The sequence below is a fragment of the Denticeps clupeoides genome, chromosome 9 (assembly GCF_900700375.1).
Source record: "Denticeps clupeoides chromosome 9, fDenClu1.1, whole genome shotgun sequence".
Lineage (NCBI taxonomy): Eukaryota > Metazoa > Chordata > Actinopteri > Clupeiformes > Denticipitidae > Denticeps > Denticeps clupeoides.
Genome location: NC_041715.1, coordinates 6,330,826 through 6,350,723, shown reverse-complemented (window position 1 = coordinate 6,350,723; position 19,898 = coordinate 6,330,826). Strand labels below are relative to the sequence as shown.

Below are 19,898 nucleotides of genomic sequence, written 5' to 3'. Positions count from 1 at the left end.
ATGTATCAGACTGTGATATTATTTCTGTGCGATTTCTCAGCCCTCCAATTTTTTTTTCTTTGCTGCTTGATTTCATTTGGGAAAATTAGATTTTTAGCTCATTTCTTTGGCTGTGTTTCACTCCTAGCTAAATCCGATTTCTGGCTGAGGGTGGTGGTGGGGTTGCAGTGAAAGATTGATGGTGAAAAGGAGAGAATGGGAGCGAAGTGGCACACTGACAGGGATATGCATCTGAAAACAAACTGTAGGGAACGTCCACCCGTCACGGGCCTCTTCTCAGTTATTTCGGGATCCCTCCCATGTACAGTATCCTTGCACACACGAGCCAATTTGAAACCCCTGCCTGAATAATTGCAATATTTTAGGATAAGGGCTGAAAATTCCCCGTCAGCCGGCTTGCCGGAGCGTGCGGCTGACTGATTGCGAATCGCTGGTGTTTCAGCGACTCCACGGTCACTGCCAGAGTTTATATTCAGGATTTTTTATTATGTATTTTTTTCCCCCCTTGAAGGTGAGATAGAGTTTATCAAATATTACATGACTCGGTGAGTGTGAAAGAGCTCTTGCCGGTGATGGACTGGGGGCTGACGTCTCAGGTGGCACGTGAGCGCGTGCGTTAGTGTTGCGGGGACCGCGCTGGGTCGATCGAGGCCCGCGAGCCTCGGCCACAGAGCCACTTGAGGACGGTTCGGTTGAGGTCTGACGGACCGCCCCGCTCTCCTTGCCCTCCGGAGCCGTGCGGTCCTCACCGGGGGACACAGTTGCCGGGCATGCACCGGAGTAAACAGGTGGCCCCAATAATGAATGTTTGATTAGCTTCCCCTCCCAAGCAGCCGCTAAAGCGGCACATGCTCCTGGGTTGAAAGCTAACGCGTCCAATCACAGTTCCGCCTTCCTGACAAAGCACCGGGGCAAGCTCTGGCTGGTGTGAGCGCAAATCCAACTAATCCTGGGCCGTATGTGAGGAATGGCATTTATTTCCATACAATAATACATCCAATTGGCTGGCTATGGCCAAACTGAGCCAGCCGTTTCATTCTGCTCACCTCTGAAGCTAACGTGTTGTGCATGCGAATATTAACGTAGAAACGTTTCTTTTTTTAGGTTTTACAAAACTTGTCTATTACACTCATGTCTATATCTGTATCATGCCAGATAACACACATATTTTCCTATTTACATTCGGTTACGTTAATATTTGTATTTTATTAACATCTCATTTGATAAAATAAATAGCATTTTTGTACTTTTCTTTTGCACTACCTCTATTTATTGTGCCGTTTATGCCTAAACTGGATCGGTAAAGTATGTGTCCATTTATTTATTTTGCTGACAATAGCGATCAAAGAAATTTGCAAATGTGCGGCCACACAATGTAGCTGCGACAGAGACAGTTCTCTTTGCTTAAACAACAGCAATATATGCATAATTCCATCAGCGACTGCTCCACTGAATTGCTACACGTCAGCGTATTCGTTTTTTTTTTCCAAATGCCATTAAAAGGTAAATTTGAAGCTTCAGCAACTTGTAGCCGCGGCGAGACCTGGCTTACTCCATCATTCCCAGCGCTGATGTTTACAGCCCAGAGGAAGCAATACCAAATAAAATCTGCTTTAATGAGCACAGCGTGGCACGATCATCCGTATTGTGGTGTAAATGCCCTCTAACTAGAAATTTATGGGAAGAGCGATAACTGTTTGCGAGGAATGCAAAATCTCAACGCCGCCATCTCAGAGCACTTCATTCTAATTGCCTGTTTACACTGGGGACTTTTATTTAGACTTGAAGCCAGTATGCCATCACAAATGCATCATTAAGTTTCATTAAAAATAAGAGTTGAGTCTTGGAAAAAGGTTGCCAGTCTCAAGCAAGTTTACGTTCAAAATAAACTAATGGGGATAGTAGCCTAGTGGGTAACACACTTGCCTGAAGACCTTGAACCAGAAGAACCAGGTTCAAACCCCACTTACTACATTGTGTCCCTGAGCAAGACTCAAGACACTGTCTCCAGGGGGACTGTCCCTGTAACAACTGATTAGAAGTCACTATGGATAAGGACGTCTGATAAATGGTGTAAATGAAAAATGGTTACATGACATTTTGAAGTACTGTAATATTTTATTTGGCTTATTTTCAGATCATTTAATTAATAAAATGAATCAATGCAAAAATAATTATAAAGATAATGATTCTAAATGAATACATGTATAAAAATGATTGCTAATCATATAAACTTGTGAAAAAGCATCATAGAATTAAGTTTAGGGCAGCCAATAGAGAACATCTATGGGAGAATAAACTGGACTAATCATGGGCATATGGAACACACTGCGAATGTAAACTTCACTGGAAGATCAATGAGAGACGTTATTTTACTGATGCTCTGCACATCTTCCAGGCACATTTACAACGTGATGCATATAAAAAGTGATGAGTTGCCACTGCCCAAGCACATACATTATTAGGTTGTTAACGATCAACCAATCGTGATTAAGCAACAAGGTTGGTCTGAAGATGTTCTGTCGGGGAACAGGACTGGTTAAACGTTTACAAGCTGCAAAGGACTTTACCACCACAGTGCGATCTTCATTACAGTACAAGGCATCAGCCAATCTCGCTCCGGCGGAAGGAGTTATAGAAGTGGACAGAATGGCAGATGTGCAGCTGGGGAGCCCTACCTGAAGCGCGAGGCTGAGAGTCATCACTTAGTCCTGACAGGAAGTTGAGCAGTCGCAGGACTCCTGGTGCAGGTGCTGCTGGAAAGGCTGACAGCTGAGGCCTCCTCTGATGCTGGGTCTGACAACCGGACTGGAGATAAACAGAGCCTTGTCTTCCTCCTGACGCGTCATCCGGCAGCTAATCCTCTGTGACTCCCCCTGGGGAAGATTGGGGCGTGAAAGATGTGCCTGTCACACCATCACCGGCAATAGGCACAGATAGCCCAGCGGCCAGATCAAATATCCTCCAAGTGCAATTTCTGCTGGGAAAGGTCCGGTTGCCAACGAGTCTGAGAGCAAGGAGAGAGAGACAGAAGGAGAGGGTTTAGGGTTGGAGTGGGGTACAGGGGCATCTGGCCAGGACGTGTGACTTCCCGAAATGACTCGGAGGATGTGGCACACTCAAGAGTTCGCAAAAAATTTTCAAAAAATTTTTTCTGCCTTGTAATAGCTTTAAAACTCAGAAAAAAAATCCCAGTAAGTAACAGCCTAATGACTTTCATAAAAATGTCATTCTCCAGTCTTCACACCGCAGTTATGGAGACCTAGCTGTACAATTCAAAACTGAACGTACAATTTAAAACAAAATAAAGTGAGTTACACAGCGTTGGTCAAACGCATGATGTTCAATTCCAAATAGCATTATGTTGACTCAATGCTAAAACTTATGTTAATTAACATTTAAAAAGGCATAATTATAGTCAACACTATGAATCATACATTTATGGTTGAAGAACTTGCTAATGTATGTACACAGTGCAGAGGAATCACAAAACTCGATTCTTACATCAGCTTTCAGGTAACATTTGTGCATTTCTTTCAGTATCTTTTGAGCACATCTATATTTACCTTTATCCAGTCTTAACTTTTAATACAATCTGGCTTTGGGGTCCTACTCTAAAATCCGGAAGAAGATTATGAGTAAAAGATTAATGCATCAAAGTTTTCGATCAGCGTTGGGGTCTAAAATATGTTCCCTCGTAAACTTTCAAGGGATTAGCGCGATAATTGATCACGCTGTCACGCCATGACGGTACGTAATCTTCTCCGGGTCTGATATTCAGCGATTACCTGTCAACGGCGCAGCAGAACGGACCAGAGCGCTCATCCCAGCCGGGTGCCTGATTCTATTAGCGGCCCCTTGCCCTTTTCCCCACCTTTCTTCATCCTGCGCTCCTTCAGCGAAGCACTTTACTCCTCCTCCTCTATTGACTTTCCAGGCCATGAACCGACAGCCCTGGCTCTGCCTGACCCCCTCGTGTTATTTTCCGAGGCTTTTAAGAGCTTTCCCTTTCTCCACCATTGTGCCTCCAAAATGGCCTTTACTTTGGCTGCAACTTTTTCAAATGCTCTAGCCAATGTAACGAAAGGTGTTTAAGATGTGATTTTTAACCCCCTCCCGTCAGGCGCCCATTCACTGATGAAATGAAATAAATAAAAAGAAATGCATTCGCGCGCATGAAGCAACAATACAAGTACAGTCTCTTGGTGACATCTCCATTTAAGATGTCGCTATTTTGGAATTATTAGCTTGTGCTGAGCAATCATTTTTCTGCAGGAGAAATGTTTGCCCTGTATATTTGTGCTGTAGGAAATGTCCCCAGACGCGTGCCCAAAAATTGATGCTGGTTGCGTCAGGTTCCACTTTTATTTCCTCCTCATTTGTACTACTGAATGCAAAAAAAGTCTAAATCTAATCCACATTATTATTGCAATTTTTTTTTATATTAATGGGAATGTGACATAGGTTGTGCCATTCTGGTAGTTCCTTCAGTCATGCAAGAAAAAAAAGCCTTTAGTTCCCCACATAAAAAAACATCCAGAACCCCTGAAAATACATTCAATAGATTACATCTGCAATGATGAATCTCTAAAGGGAAATCCTGCTCTGCATGCTCTGTGGTAATTTTCTTTTCATCTAGCACTCCCATTCAGCACAATTAGACTTTTTTTGTTGGTGCTTCTCCATGTTTCGGTGCATAAATTCTAAATTCCGATGAGCAGAGAAGCCCCAGAGATTGACGAGTGGAAGAGATTTTAAGGCCTAGATGACTTTAAGGCCATGCTTCAGTATTTGCTAATGTCCACGAATGCGGGCCTGATAATAAAGTGCTGCAGCAGCCTCATTGAGGCCAAACAGGCAAAGCTGGAGTGTGCCGGACTCCCTATAAGCATAGTGTATGTTTTTTTTTAGCTTAGCTGCCCTGTAATTATTTGGAAAGGTGGTTTGTACAATAAAAGACATGTGATATGAAAAAAAAAAATGCTAAAATCGGATTTGAGGAGTCCCAGGGTCAATTAATTTTACTGGAAGAGATTAGGAACAATTACCTAAAACTAAAGGATAAGGGACCTGGCCAGTGGGCTCCAGGTTTAATATGGTTTCGCCTCTTTTTTGCATAACTTTGTTTAATAATTTCCCTCTCGTCCAAAGTGTCAAATGTACTTTGTCAAACGTTGCATCACTTAAATTCAAAAACAACGTTTCGCTCTTGATTTTTCCCTTGACCCCCTCCTAAACCAGCCCCGCTGAAATCTAATGAACGCATAAATCTGATTAATGTCATGGGAGGGAGACCAAAAAAAACTCTTCACGTTTCCAGATAAATGAGAATGTATATGTGTTTCGCGGAGCTGTCATGCTGTCATAACCGTTTACCCTTCATCAGTGCCACTTTCGCAGTCATCCACCGTGCGGCCACATGAATACCAAGCGACGTTTGGCAGAGGGGGTCACCAAACTCTCCTTCATGGACGCGTCAAAGGTCAGCATGTGAAAGTGACATTCAACCCGAAAGAGGTCTGGATCAGAGTTTAAATCGGGCTGGTCTTGTCACCGAAACCAAGAGTTTTTTTTTTTTTTTTTTTTTTTGGGGTGGGGGGGTTGTTTTGAGTGAGGGGTTGATGACTGGGGGGCTTGTATGGATTTGTGAGCTTATCACAGGTATCCATACGGATCCAGGCAGGCCTGCCAAATCCTGATAATTAAATTCGTAACGTTACAATGGGCGTCCAGCTGCATGTGAGGGTCTGTGGGTGTGTGGGTGGGTGGGTGTTGATTAATCATGGTCCGTTTCACCTCTTCAGACAGCACGGAAACAGGCATTCAGAAAAAAAAAAAAAAAAAAAAACAGCACTGTTCCTAATATTGAATCAGTCGTAATTTGCGCACAAGGATCCCTTTGGGCAAAAGAACTGTCATCTGAAAACCCATTACAAACTATCAGCCCAAGCGCAACGTGTGAACTTCCCTCCAATGCCACGTGAAAAGCGGTGGCGTGATGAAAGTCTGAAATAATGAGCTTCTCAGTGTGTCGTCTGACTGCAGGTGGTGATGAGGAGCAGTCTCTCGCGAGGCCAGCCTTTAAAAAGACGAGAGCGGCGAGAACAAACACCTGGAGGCCCTTCGGGTGAGGGGACAGTTCTCCTGTCAAAAAAAAAAACAGGACGGAGGGAAAATAAGAAAGAAAAACTACACAAGACAGAGAGAGAGAGAGAGAGAGAGAGAGAGAGAGAGTCCTTGTCATCCGTAATATTAATTGGTTTTCCTTTTTTTTTGCCCTTTTTTCAGGCGAGTTCATCTCGTGCAAGATGAGAATCCTGACGCGCGAGAGAGGGAACGTCCTGAAAGTGGAAAAAACAGGATCCAAAAATAAAGAATCCTCACGGCTCATGGTCAGAATGCTGATTTCAGCGTGGAGGGGGAAGAAATGCTTATTTCTTTACAATCGGTGGGAAAATGTGATGCAGTTAAACAAAAAAAACCACCGTGGTTTCACCCGGCTGCTTCTACTCGTTAACCAGTTTATAATTAACACCGCGCTCGCACTAATACCAGCCTGCCAGCTCCTCTGTGATTTGATAAGGCAGGCAAGGGAATGGAAAAATATGCTGAGCCGCTGGCTGGTTGGCTGTCCACAGAATGGCCGGAGGGGGTCTGGAGGGGGTGGGATTATTCTCCGGCAGGTCTGGACGCTGAGGCTGGCTGATAACACGGGCGTAGACACCTGGTCCCGGACAATTCTGACAGCCGTCCCTGTGGAAAAGGGCCGCTAATCGCTGGTGAGTGCACCGGGCCAGCCTTGCCTGGAGAGAGTGTCCAGGACGGAGGCAGCTCAACTGAAACCCCTTATATTCAACTATACAAGTGGAAGAGGATGAGAAGGAGGGGAACCATGGGTGAAATTAAAGCTCGGCTTGTAGGGGACATTTCTGTGATTTGAAAGTTAAACATTTTGGAGAATTGTTTTGAATTTGATCATTTTTATGTGGAATTATGACACTCTGTACTAAATACTACATCATATTGTGCATTGATCTTGTCATTATTTTCACTTTATCTTCTAAATTCTGACATACAAATTTGTAAATCATACAACACTGATACATGAAAGTGAAGTGATTGTCATTGTGACACATTGCAGCCCAGAACACAATGACACAACAAAGTGTGTCCTCTGCATTTAACTATCACCTTAGTGAGGAGTGGGCAGCCATGAAAGGGGAGCACCTGGGGAACAGTGTGTGGGGACGGTGCTTTGCTCATTGGCACCTCACTGGCACCTTGGCGGTTTGGGATTTGAACCGGCAAGCTTACGATTATGGGTCCGGTTCCGTACCCGCTAGGTAACCAAACTGATAAATGATAATTTATCTATATGTTTTTGAGGCATAAATGTATTGTAACGTATTGCAATGTATCTTGGCTAACCAGTCATTGACATTTTAAATGTTGAATATATGAATTTAGCACTAGAATGGGTCTGCATGTTCAGACAGTTTAAAGAATGCCAGTTTGCCCTCTTTAGATCTATATTTTGGTTGTAAGATCTCTATGTCAATTACATTTTACAATATGACACTAATTGTGCACAAACATAACTGGCGGGCATTTTTCTGATATGCTACGGGAAAGCAAATTGTGCAAGGCAAGTCCAAGGCAGTCACGGATAAGCAATGTATTTCTTTAAATCAGTCCAAAACAAGCCTGGCATAATTCAAGTGTAAATCCAAAGCTTCAAAGTGGAATTGCATGTCATCGACTTAAGGGCATTTTATTTATGGGAGAAATTTAGCTGGAAAACTGCTATCTATCATGCATGAGAATATATGTGAAGATGGGATGGGGAGGCGGCGTCTTTTCATGGAGTCCAAAGGCTCCATGCAGGAGTAGAGCAGCTCAAGTCGATCTAACGTTTGCAGCAGGGTATGTTACATAAGCTCTGTGGTTTTTATAGCCCGCCCATCACGTATATCACATTTGGAGCTGCCAGAGCTGAAAATATGAACTAAAATTCTTCCTGTTTAAAATAATCTAAGGACAAATGTCAGCACATTTGAAACTTTTGACCTTTCAAACTCATGATTGAGGTAAATCGTGTGATTAACCCATATGAGAATGGCTACAGTAATTACCCGATTGTGAATTTGTCTATTTGTCTAAAGTCACATCCCGATTTTCTCGTTATTGCTTCGTTTGACCTTTAGCGCTCATGAAACTATGTCAGAGATACATGAAAAAGATACAAATAACAAGGAAAAGATATTTAAAAAGGGTGCAGAGGTCATTTTTATACTGATCCAGACTTTCAATGGCCCAGAGGAAGAAGGTAAAGTGAAACAAGCAGATAAAGAGCATTAAAGGCACTTAAAATGAGAAAGCACCCCATTAGGCACAGCGGAAGGACATTATGGGCGAGGCTAGGACAAGATGCTTCGTGCCAGGACGAGCAGTCACATTAGCCTTTGTGGCCCCAAAGGAGAATCAGGCACACAAGAGGGTGTGAGATAAGGGCCCAGCAACAATAGAGGGGGCTGGTGGGGAGACGTCCCTCTCACTCTGCTTCACCCAGTGGATTACCAGAGATCAGCCAAGGGTGGAGTGGGCCAGGAGTCTGGCGACCGAGGGTCCAGCATGCGTCCCATTGATCCTGTCGCTGATTTAGTGAATTGGGGATTAAACTTTAACCCACTGATTCCTGTCAGTGCCACTGGAAAAATACATTTAAATTAGTGGAAAAGGCAGGCTCTGTTTCAAGCAGATTTCAGGATGAACAGTGATTAAGAGGACGTTGTCCTGAATGTCCACACTACCTTACCAATCAAAAGTCACGCCTATACACTACCTCAATACACTACCCCAATACTACAATATAATACATAACTGGACAATGGCTTCTATATGATGTAGCTTCCTGGATATTTTTTCTCACTGACCTTGTGTTGACCAGAGGAGGATGAGTTCCTCTTTCTGAGCCTTGGTACCTTCTCAAGGTTCCTTTTCAGGGAGTGACCTCTGGCCTGGTCGCTAAGGGCTGAGGTGTGACGTGATGAAAATGCGAAGTGGAACCAAATCGCGAGATGACGTGACGTGGTGGGTGAGCCTCCACCACAAGGTTGAGGCTCGCATAACAAACAGCACAAACAGGGAATCAGGGTTTTATGAAAGCAGGAGAAAGGATCAGGCTTACTGGAGATAAGGAGAGATGAGGTGAGGATGACTGAGCACCGGACGGCAATCAGAACGCTGATTAAATGGTTCCGCGTTAATGCTGCCACACACCCAAAGTCACATGATTGGTGCAATGTGACAATGTACATTGTAATAAGCTTTTTGTAAATTAGCCACACAAGGTCCTGAATTGAACTCGTCGCCAACCGCCACATCTCCATACGGTCCTTCTGAAGTACACAACCATCTTGTTTTTTCATCCAAAAAGATGACTGAGGCTTCCAAATGTATAAATAAAGCATATATTCTATCCAAGTCATTTCATAAGAAATGGAAATACAGCTGTTATGTGTAAAATAAAAAAAAGTGCTTTTTCAATCTCCTTGAGCGAGTTGCATTTGACACAGCAATGCCGTAAAGATGCCACAAGCCACCCTGAGAAGAAATGTGAACACACCGCAGACAAAATAAATGTTCAATCTTCAGAGTAATTCAGGTGTTCTCACCCACTCACGACCTGCCGCTGTGTCATATCAGATTTTATTTTTTGAAGACATACTAAAAAAAATAAAAAAAAACACTCCAGGAAAGGGCAGTCTACCCCCAGGAAGCTTCATACAATTTATCACCGCTCTGCAAAAGATATTATCTCGGATGGGCTTTGTTCGTTTATTCATTAAGTGAGTCTTCTAAAAAATGGTTCTAATAAGGTGATAAACAGCACTCTCAGATGAGGATTCGGATTAGCAGAGCTTCTTCTGCCACATCTTGTGGTGCCCTGACCCACGTTTACCACCAGACTGTCGTGTTTGTTAGAGGGCCTCTCAGATTTCGAGAAAAACAGACCCGTGTTTCTGGTTACGAATCACAAAGACCTTTGGGAAAAAGATGGTGTGGAACTCAACCCTAAATAGGGAGCTTAAGACCTCCACACAAGGAGACTATTATTGAAGTTGAAAACAAGTCTTTTTTTTCAGAAATAAAACTGACAAACGTGGTGCCATTGATCAGGGCCAATCTCTGAGACGGTCGCCCATAGATTAGTTTCTCAGGCCTCCTCCTCATGGGTGGCAGTGATTTAGCTCAGTATTCTGTGCCCGGACCCCTGCAGCGGCAGGAGGTGTCGATGAGAGAAGCCAAAGGACCTGCGCCAGCACTGGTTTGCACCATTATCCACCCTAAAAGTTGCCCAGCGGAGAGATGTACAATTTCCCCATCAATTCAGTGCAAACCACTAAGTTTGGGGAAAATTCTCTGTTGGTTACCCTTTAACATTCTGAGCAAGTAGTTCCCCCAGTTTCCTGTGGTTCTTATTTACAACACATAAAACATGGCAACTAGAGAATCAGCCTGGAATCCAGACTGCGATGGTAATGGTATCTGGCAGAGTTGCCTTCTGATTAGGGTTCTTCAGGACAGTCTGGGTCTTCAAACTACATTTTTTTGGCCCTGTTCACCCAGACATACAGTTTTTTTTTCTATACCATTTCATCCATCATGTCTGTTATTTTTATGTGTAGACAAGGAATTAAATGGGTTTCAGACTGGTCTAGTGTTGGGTCCTTGTGATCAAAGTATTGTTGCACATGTAAGATGGGGCGTCGCAGGGCCATGGCCTTTCTGCGCTTTTGTTTTGCATTGCGGCCGTCTATAAGATGGGACGGCGCAGAGGCATGACGTTTCTGCGCTTTTGTTGTGCATGGAGATTCAACACCTCCGTTTTACATGTCTTTGTCGGATGGCATTGCAGCTATTGGCCCTCCCCCGAGCCAAAGGTGTGAGGCGCCGGCCGTCGGGACCGCTTGCTCTCTTTGTCTGCCCCAGACGGAAGAATTTGAGGGCGTGAAGAAAGAAACAAGAAATTCTGATTGGTCTGTGACAATGTCGTGTGGGTCAAATGTATAAAGCATGTTCACGTGTGGGACCTTCCGGCTTTTGAGTCTTTTCTCTCCTCCCATTTTTCTCCTGGATCAGGTGATGTCTCTGAAGCTTGGTTCAGGCGGTTCTGTCTTTTTCTATCTTTTCCTCCTGTCTTTCATTTTGGTTTACTCTGTAACATTGGTACCTTTTTTACATACAACATTTAAATGTAACTGCAATAATAATCTACTGGGGTTAATAAATTAGAAACTGCTCATCCTTTTAAGCTCTATTGTGCCACGCCTCTTTCTGCCAGGTAACATCATGTTGAAGTGGTTTGAACACAGTGCTTTTGTGTGTAGAGAGAGAGTTTTTTTACTCTGTTCTCCCCAGTTTTACACACAACGGTTTAAAAAACACTAACCAAACTATCTCTCCTCAATATTGGCATGATAAAAAAAACGCATCATAAAAGTTTTCACTACGTTTCACCTGATTGAAAATCTTGGTCTCAATCCATTGAATGCTTGGCTTATTACACAGTACACCCAATTGTTACTTACTACATGTTGACAATTTTGTCAACAAGCGGTGTACAATTTTAGTCAATTAAACGCTGCGCCATGTTGCAATTTTGCCGCTACCATGGAATAATTGTAACATTAAGTGGAGCAATTTTAACTCTGTTCAAAATGTAATTATATGTATTTTTGCTGCACTTATTACTCTGCTCCATGGCATAGTTACGTCACTGAAAATAGTTTTGTTCATGCATTATTTTTAGCCATATGGCACGACTTATAATTAATTTCACAAGCTAGTAGGCCTTGCTTAAAATAATCTGGTAGGCGACAGCAGCTGGTTTTTTAATGGTTTGCTACACACACAGAGAGATTGTTTCTTTTGCTGTACGGTAGAGTAAAACACTTCGGATTTGATTTACATAGTGCATCTGCATACCTTACATGCTGGAAACAACAAATAAAGTCTGAATGGGACCAGTTCTACAGACCAGTTGGCGTGCTTTTTTTGATGCATGCTACGCTGCCGTGTCTTAGCACCTTGGGCGCTGCGGTTTCTTTTTTGGAAAATCAAAGGCATGCAGTAGAATCGAAAAAGGAAGCCTGAGCGGTGCGCCGCTGAACTCCGTCCGCCTGACCTTCCCTGCTGTTGCGCCTATTACGGTTCAATTAACGCCAGCGGCCTGCTGCGGCCAGGAGGAACAGCTGCTGTGCCCACATGGCAGTAATTCAATAAAAGTCCCTGGCAGGGGAATGGTAACTTGAGTCCACCTCTCACTTTCACCTTACACAGGGGATACAAATTGAGTCAATTCGAAAATGGTGCTTGCTGAGGACGGGGGGGTTCGGGGGGGGGGGGGGGGGGGGGGGTGTTGCTACGTCTTGCTACTGAGAGATCCTGGGATGTGTAGTGCCAGCAGGAAATATCGCTGAACTATACCATATGGTTTATTGAATTTTATTTTTCAGGATTGGATTAGGAACATTGGGTTTGAACAGTCTCTGCAAATTGAGGCACAGAGGCATCAGGAGGAAGTATTGAAAGACTGAAGACATTTGTTTTCATATACCTGCTTTATATTTAATTTATGCAAGGATTTTGGGGTTTAAAGACAATGTGTAAAGATACACACACACACACACACACACACACACACACACACACACACACACACACAAACACTGTTCAGCATGAACAAGGGTACCTCCTTGAACCACACACACTACATACTGAAATAAGCACAATAATCACATCTGATGAAGGGTCCATGTGTTTCGTAGTTGTCCACTGAAATAACACATGATGAGCGCTGCAAATGTCAGGCGTTATAATGACTCCTTGACCCCAAACTTCAATAAGCAAATAAATGTATGATTTTTTTAAACCCCATCATTTCTGATGCTTCTCTCACAGTGTTAATGTGCAGAATTCATTGTGTTCTGGCATTGTTCCACCACCATGATAAATGAAGAAAGCAAGAGGTAAATATGTAGACGGGGTGAGAAAGCTTGCTAACAGATGTTCATTTAAAAAAATATAGTAATCTGTAGCTGACTGCTCTTGATGAATTTTTGATGACATACGTACTACTTTGTTACTGTATGACAAACAAATATAATAATCAGAAAAGCAATGCGACAGGGTGCAGTGGTTGATTAGCGCTGTGGGGCCATGATAAGGAGACTTGAGGTTTGATAAGGTTGAGTCCTGGGTCTCATTTGCATGCATTGAGAATTTATGTTGTTTAACGGAGTTGTTTTTCGAGGAAAAAAACATATTATGATACGAAAGAAGTAGTAATACGCCACAGAGATACAGTATACAGTATAACCGTTATCTGAGCCAGCCTTGTCCCGTTTATCGCTTTTAGTTCTACAGCAAAAAGGACATGACATCTAATGTCACCCACCTCTGCACACTGAACCCACAATGTGCAAAGTTAACGTGGTATTAACTGCCAACTGCCACCGACATATTACCAACGGTACGAGGGCGATAATTTCTCATAATTTCCGCTGTCACACGGTGTGACATATCTCATTTGAGTTGGGTTTTTTTGTCTCTGCCACACATACGGTTACATTGTTCCAGCACCCTGCCTGTCTTTTTCTTTGAAATCATGTCCTGTCCTGCAGCCCCCAGGTCATTAATGACATGTCAGCCTTTCACAATTCATGATATATTTGTCAGCCTTTATGATATATAATTATTTCTAATTTCTCTTATTTTCCCATATCAGGACAGCAAAGATCATGGCCACACGTCACACAATTTCGAGTGGGCAAATACAAAAGAAACCCCGGCTTGTGTGTAACATTATCAGTACGATAGCATCAATGAATAATATCTTTGTGCTCATTAACAGCATTTAGCAGTAGTTACAGGGATTAAAGGTATGTTGCTCCAGGTGAGGCTCGAACTCACAACCTCAACATCAGACACTGCCTTATATGTAACATTCAACATTGTGCATAGTTAGAGCAGTACAACATACAGTAAAATGCATCCTGATCTGCTGTGATTTGACTGTGCATAGTTCCAGAAGTAAAGTAAGTAAGTAATAAAATAAGTAAAATAGAAGGCCAAAAAAAAAAATTAAACAAGCTAAAATGCAAGCAAAAGATTTATGTTCTAACATAAGATAGACATCATGCAGGTTGCACCACTGGAGCTACACTGACTTGCCAAGCCTAATACTTCCAGTGATGTATAGATCAAATGTCATAAATGTAATCTTATTTTGGTTCAAATCATTCGCAACATCATGAATTTGGGAATAGTAAACTGATAAGGGCTTAGCCTCATCGGTGATGTGGATAAGCGAAATTCAAATATAGATGGACTCCTCTGTCGGCCCACCTGAGTGATCCACACAAAGTCACCTTGTCTGTACTCCAAGTAAATAAAGCTAAGATCCACCTGACGCTTGCAGGGATGGTCATCATGATCCTGACAGTGCAATTAACATGAAAAACGAGGAGGGGCCGCACTTTTAGCCCCGCGTTGGAGACGGCACTCTTAAACATCTCGAGTCTCTGCGGCGCACCCATTCAACACCCTGCGCCGTCCTCCATTCATCTCTCCGCTTCACTTGAAAATCCCTTTTAAGTGTAATTACACCCCATCCCAGAGACCTGGTCGAGTAGGAGCAGTCTGATTACATCTCACCTTGGCACAACCTTTGAGACCAGGGGTGACTGCCAACTCCCGTCTGCACGAGGGACAATGCTTAATCAACAGATGATACAGGCAGATAGGAATGCAGCTTCCATTAAAAATGCTGGAGTACTTCCTCCACGTGGTGTCTGCGGGCAGGTTGTTGGGACGGAGCAGGGCTTCTAAAAGGGAGGTTCTGGGATCTTAATGAGGTCCTCTCTCAGCTGTGGAGTCAGCAGATCAAGAGAATGGAGTGCCATGGAGAATGAGTGCAGCGAGAGGAGGGAGGTCCGCTGTTAATGGCACGGCCTACCTGTCATTTTGCACAAATCTGCCGCAGGGCTGATCATTGTTTAAGATGTTCGCCCTAAGAGAACAGTCCACTTGAGATAAACGGTGCAACACACACTGAATCCTTAAACTGCCTGCTAATGTCAGACCAGTGAATAACACGCCTCATGAATGATGTGGCATGAAAAGATAGCCATGCCATTTTACATTATGAGGCCCCGAATGTTACAAGCTGAAAATAGTTATAGATATAATATGGATGACTACTCAATTCTGATGGACTAGTACGCTCATGCACAAGATCCCCAATGAGGCGAAATGATCTTATTGTAGCCATAGCAACATGACAAAAATTCCCAAGCCTGATACAAAAAGTGACTGTTTTACAATATAATGAAATTGTGATAAGTGGGTTAAGGTGCATTAAAGAACCCCTCTGTGCCATTCACAAATGCAATTTATACTGCGCCAAATTCAGTGTTCTGTTCCACAGGTAACTGTGCATGCTTCTATGATGGGCTACTGCCTGTATGCTAATTTGAAAAGCATGCATAATACAACTGTAGTTTGTGGTTGATATAAGAAGAAAAGGCAATTGAGCAATAGTTGCTAATCTCACAATTTTATTAAAATGCAAAAAAAAAGTTAAAAAGTTAAAATGCAAAGTTTATTCCCAAGCATCCCCAAAAATATAACAGTGTAAAGGGAAGACTTCGAAGTGTTACTGTGAGCCAGTGTTTACTTGCACAGACGACACAGATCATTTCTTTTATTTATTTAATGCTTTTCTGACCTTCAAACAATCGTGTCTTAATAATTCATTCCTTGTGTCAGGGTTTTGATTTGGAACTTGGAACGAATAGATAAATGCCTTTACCCTATCAGATACCTGTACAGTATATTCACACTTGACGGGCCGGGATCCAAACTGCATCCGATCGAAAGTGATCATGAGTTGTATCATATTTCTTCTTTAGCATTTTTTAAATAACACACAAAAAAAAAATAATAAGAAGAAAAGCAATGCACACTTTTTGCAGTGTATTGGGACAAACTGCATCTTTTGTGTATCAGTGCTTGTCCTCTCTATGTTAATTTTTTTGTGTGTGTTTAATGATACTGGCCACCAAGATATATGTTTCTTTGTGTTTTATTTCGAATATGTCGTCCCTTTATGTTTGGCATTATGTATATGTTGTATATGAGGCCATACTGCTGATTAGAGGGTTCCAGTTTGCTTGTTTAAATGTTATTTTTTTCTGATGTTCCTTTATTAGACTATATTAATTTAGAAGATATATGGTGTTTTTGGCTTATGCGGGCTGGGATGCTCCCTCACTCTGAGTCGCTGGCTCCATCACATATATTACTTAATAATGATCTTTAATTAAACATGATTTTCACTAGTAAACCCAAGGAAATAATTCTGTTCTTCTTCCTAAATGTTTCTTTTCCAAATTACATGGATTTTCCTGCATGAGGCTCAGCTGTTGAATGGCGATCTGCCGGCTAGAAAGCCATTTTGTCTGTGTGTTAATGTCATGTGACCCACAAGGCATGGTGTTAATAGCTTCCACCACACAAGGCAGCCATTTACACTCAGTGCAAATAAACAATTTGTTCAACCCTCACCTGTAAGTGATTCGAATTGCCTGGCTGTTGCGGGCAGGGAGAGGTGGAGCGACACCTGGAAAGCGGCACGGCTCGAATCAACAGAAACAAAGCTGATGGATGTTGTTAATAAATAATGCAATCACGGCCCCAATGCTAGGGGAATATACCCCCCCGCTGTGATCGGAATGGTAATTGAAAGTGAAGCAAAGCTGCGCTTTGCGTTGAGAAACAATATGGTTAATCTCCTCTTTGGTGTAGAAATCAAAGCCTCTAACGCACCACCCTGTGCTCACCAAATGCACCTTAACAGCAGCCGCATTTCAGTGCTGGCACTCATTTTGCTCATTTACCAAATATATATGTAAAAAAAAAAAAAAACTCGGCTCTTATTTTAAAAATCCATTGTTTTCTTGAGACGGTTGACAGTTTCACACAAATCTTGTCATGTATGGTTTCCTGTTAACACCGGTGCTATTATTAAAAGTCTACATGAAAAGGTCAGTTGTGCAACCACGGCTTAGATTAATCCGATTCACGTCCCGGCCTAGAACAAAAACTTCCTCGCCTTTTTTTTTTTCAACCCACGAATAGCAAATTGTAATAGAACTCTCTGGCCCAGCTACTTTGGATTAATGACATGATTACTATAAAGCAGCTCTGGATTTTGTTTGAAAAGAGCAGCCCAGAGCTATTTTAGTATCTAATATGCTAATTGCCATTTGATGTGCAATATGAGACGTTCAATCCAGCAAAAAAGCTGTCAAAGAGCCGTGCTCCCCATTTAAAAAAAAAACTTTTTTTTTAGTATTATTAAATCCACATTCTTTAAGGAAACTGCAGTGTAACGTTTATGTAATATTTGCTTTCCAAGGAGTGTGAAAATACAACTTTTATTTTGTCATCAAGGTCAAATCTGACCTAAGTATAGCATGCTGTACTACAGCCCAGCCCCCCCCCCCCCCCTCCCCATTATTATCATTTTTGTGAGGCAGCAATTAAATACTTTTTGCTTTTACCTCTTCTTATCTACCATGCTGAGCCTACGGTTCATTCTGAGGTCAGTTTCTGTATCAGGTTGGGGTTGCCAGGGACTACAGCGTTGCACATTTTTTTGTATGCTATAATTACGTCCACAGAGATATTGAAGGTGTTTTAAATATTGAAAGTTTTCTACACCATAGTTATTTTTCACTTGCAAGGCGTCATGACAGGAATAGATGGCCCCGCCTTCTGAGCAGCCTCTGAGACTGAACTCTGAATGTTGAACCCAAATCAAAATCCAGTCCTTGTTTTGTGTTTTGCCAGGTACTTACCGATTCTGATTGGCCACAGAGGCTTCACGCCGGGAAAAAAATCAGCAGTACACATACCTTCAGTGATTTTTTCCAGCATTTCTTTTAAACTTTATATGTTCGTGTCACTAATATATATATATATATATATCTTTTTTTATTGTTGACCGGTAATTAAGTCAACTGCTTAACGAATAGAGGTTAGAGTAAACAAGTATCGTGTGGTAAGACGCTTTCAGGACCAAACAGTCATGATAGGAAGTACATTTACAATTGTTTGAAAAAGCAGAATGTCGAAAATCAGATTTTTTAAAAACTCGTGGGAAAAATGGAAAAAGTCTTGTTTTTAGTCATTCTTTCAGCTTCAGCATTTACAAACACCCTGATACACCGATAATGACTAACCGCGTGTCAATAATGTATAACCGGCGGACGAATGTAGAGATGTATTTGTGAGAACAACCGGCCATCGGAAAATCAATAAACTCCATTATCTAACACTTTCAGAATGTAGCCGTGATCCAACAGCATTCTGTGCGACTGTGTTTCCGGGCTTGACGTGTTTTTGGCCGCTCGCCCTTGCGGTGAGCCAGTGTGACAGAGAGGGCCGGATGAGATTGTATTTGTGCGCTTCGGAAGCCCTTATCGTTGCGCTCCGGACATCGAGAGAACAACAAGACGGAGTGGAAGCGGGACGACATGGCGCGTTCTTCCACTCGCCGCAAATCCACATGGCAGGCTGTGGCATAGCGGCGAACTAAGGGAGGGCGAATCCAATAAAATGGTGGTGAGGTGACAGGTTCAATCTGTCAGCGCCTCATAGTTCCTTTTTTCCTGAGATTGAGGTGTGGAGGAAAAAGAAAGAAAAAAAAAATAACACAATTATTTGTTTCCAGGGCTTCCACTGTCTTTCATAGCTCAAGGAACCGGAGCCTTCAAATGGCAACTAGGAAACTGGAAACAAGACGCCGTCTTGTACGATTACATCGCAATTTTCTTTCAAACTTTGAGCGTCAACATATTCCTGGGCTCTTCCTTTTCTTCGTTTGAAAGAGACAATTTATTTACCCTGCCAGAGGGGCTGCTTACTAAATCATGTCCTCAAGAGCTTTAAGACAATACAAATGCAGACGGCACAAGCCCTTTGTCATTTCTTCCATTTATAAGTTTTCTTTTTATTTATTTATTTCATCTCTCTTCCATTATTTTCACGCTGTTATATTAGATTTGCCGAACCCGGATGGATATTGTCCATTCAGCTGTTTCACTTTAAACATGAGGACGGGACGGGGAAGATATTGATATTCTGAAAGATAATGCCACCAGAGGTTTTCGCATTCAGCCCCTTTGATGAATGAGGCCCTTAGGCCAAGGACAGGATTACACACACAAAAAACAAGCCGCCTCAATCTGTGCCTCGCATGTCAAGATAGATGCAATGAAAGAGATAGGCAGTGCAGTTTTCCTATCCCGCCGCGGCACCTTGAGATGCCAACGATAGCGCGGGAACTGTATTGCAGTTGAGATTATTCCGTCATAAATCTACAAAGTGGTGGAAAAAAAAAAAAAAAAAAAAAAAACAGCTCCAGAATGAGAATGTCTTCTTGCCAGAAATCACTTGATGTAGGAAGAGCAGACCAGCAAAATAGTACATTATCATATAAATGAATGTATATTTGTGTATGGTACGGTCCAGGGCACAGTTCAAAGCATTTCTAGATTCCAGAATTGTATCTATTTCCGCAAAAACGTAGTGTAAGTAAAATTTTTGCAATCTGCAGTCACGGAATTCAGAGACACTCAATGTGCATCAACATGTCTTGCATTTCCTCAACATACAGTACAGGCCTAAAGTTTGGAGACACCTTCTCATTCAGTGTGTTTTCTTTATTTTCATGACCATTTACGTTGGTAGATTCTCACTGAAGGCATTAAAACTATGAATGAGCACATGTGGAGTTATGTACTTAACAAAAAGTGGAGACCTGGCCAACA

The 19,898-nt window shown here is 42.4% G+C and overlaps 1 protein-coding gene across 4 annotated transcripts in view; it reads right to left on the bottom strand.

The window, feature by feature from the left end:
- Nucleotides 1-19,898, bottom strand: part of thsd7ba (thrombospondin, type I, domain containing 7Ba) — a 148,353-nt gene that overhangs the window by 102,460 nt on the left and 25,995 nt on the right. For 3 of the 4 annotated variants that reach the window (XM_028991648.1, XM_028991647.1, XM_028991650.1), the window contains exon 2: nt 2,679-3,007. The gene's annotated coding sequence lies outside the window, so the exon portion shown is untranslated. The remainder of the gene's footprint in view (nt 1-2,678; nt 3,008-19,898) is intronic. The other variant, XM_028991649.1, reaches the window with a different exon arrangement.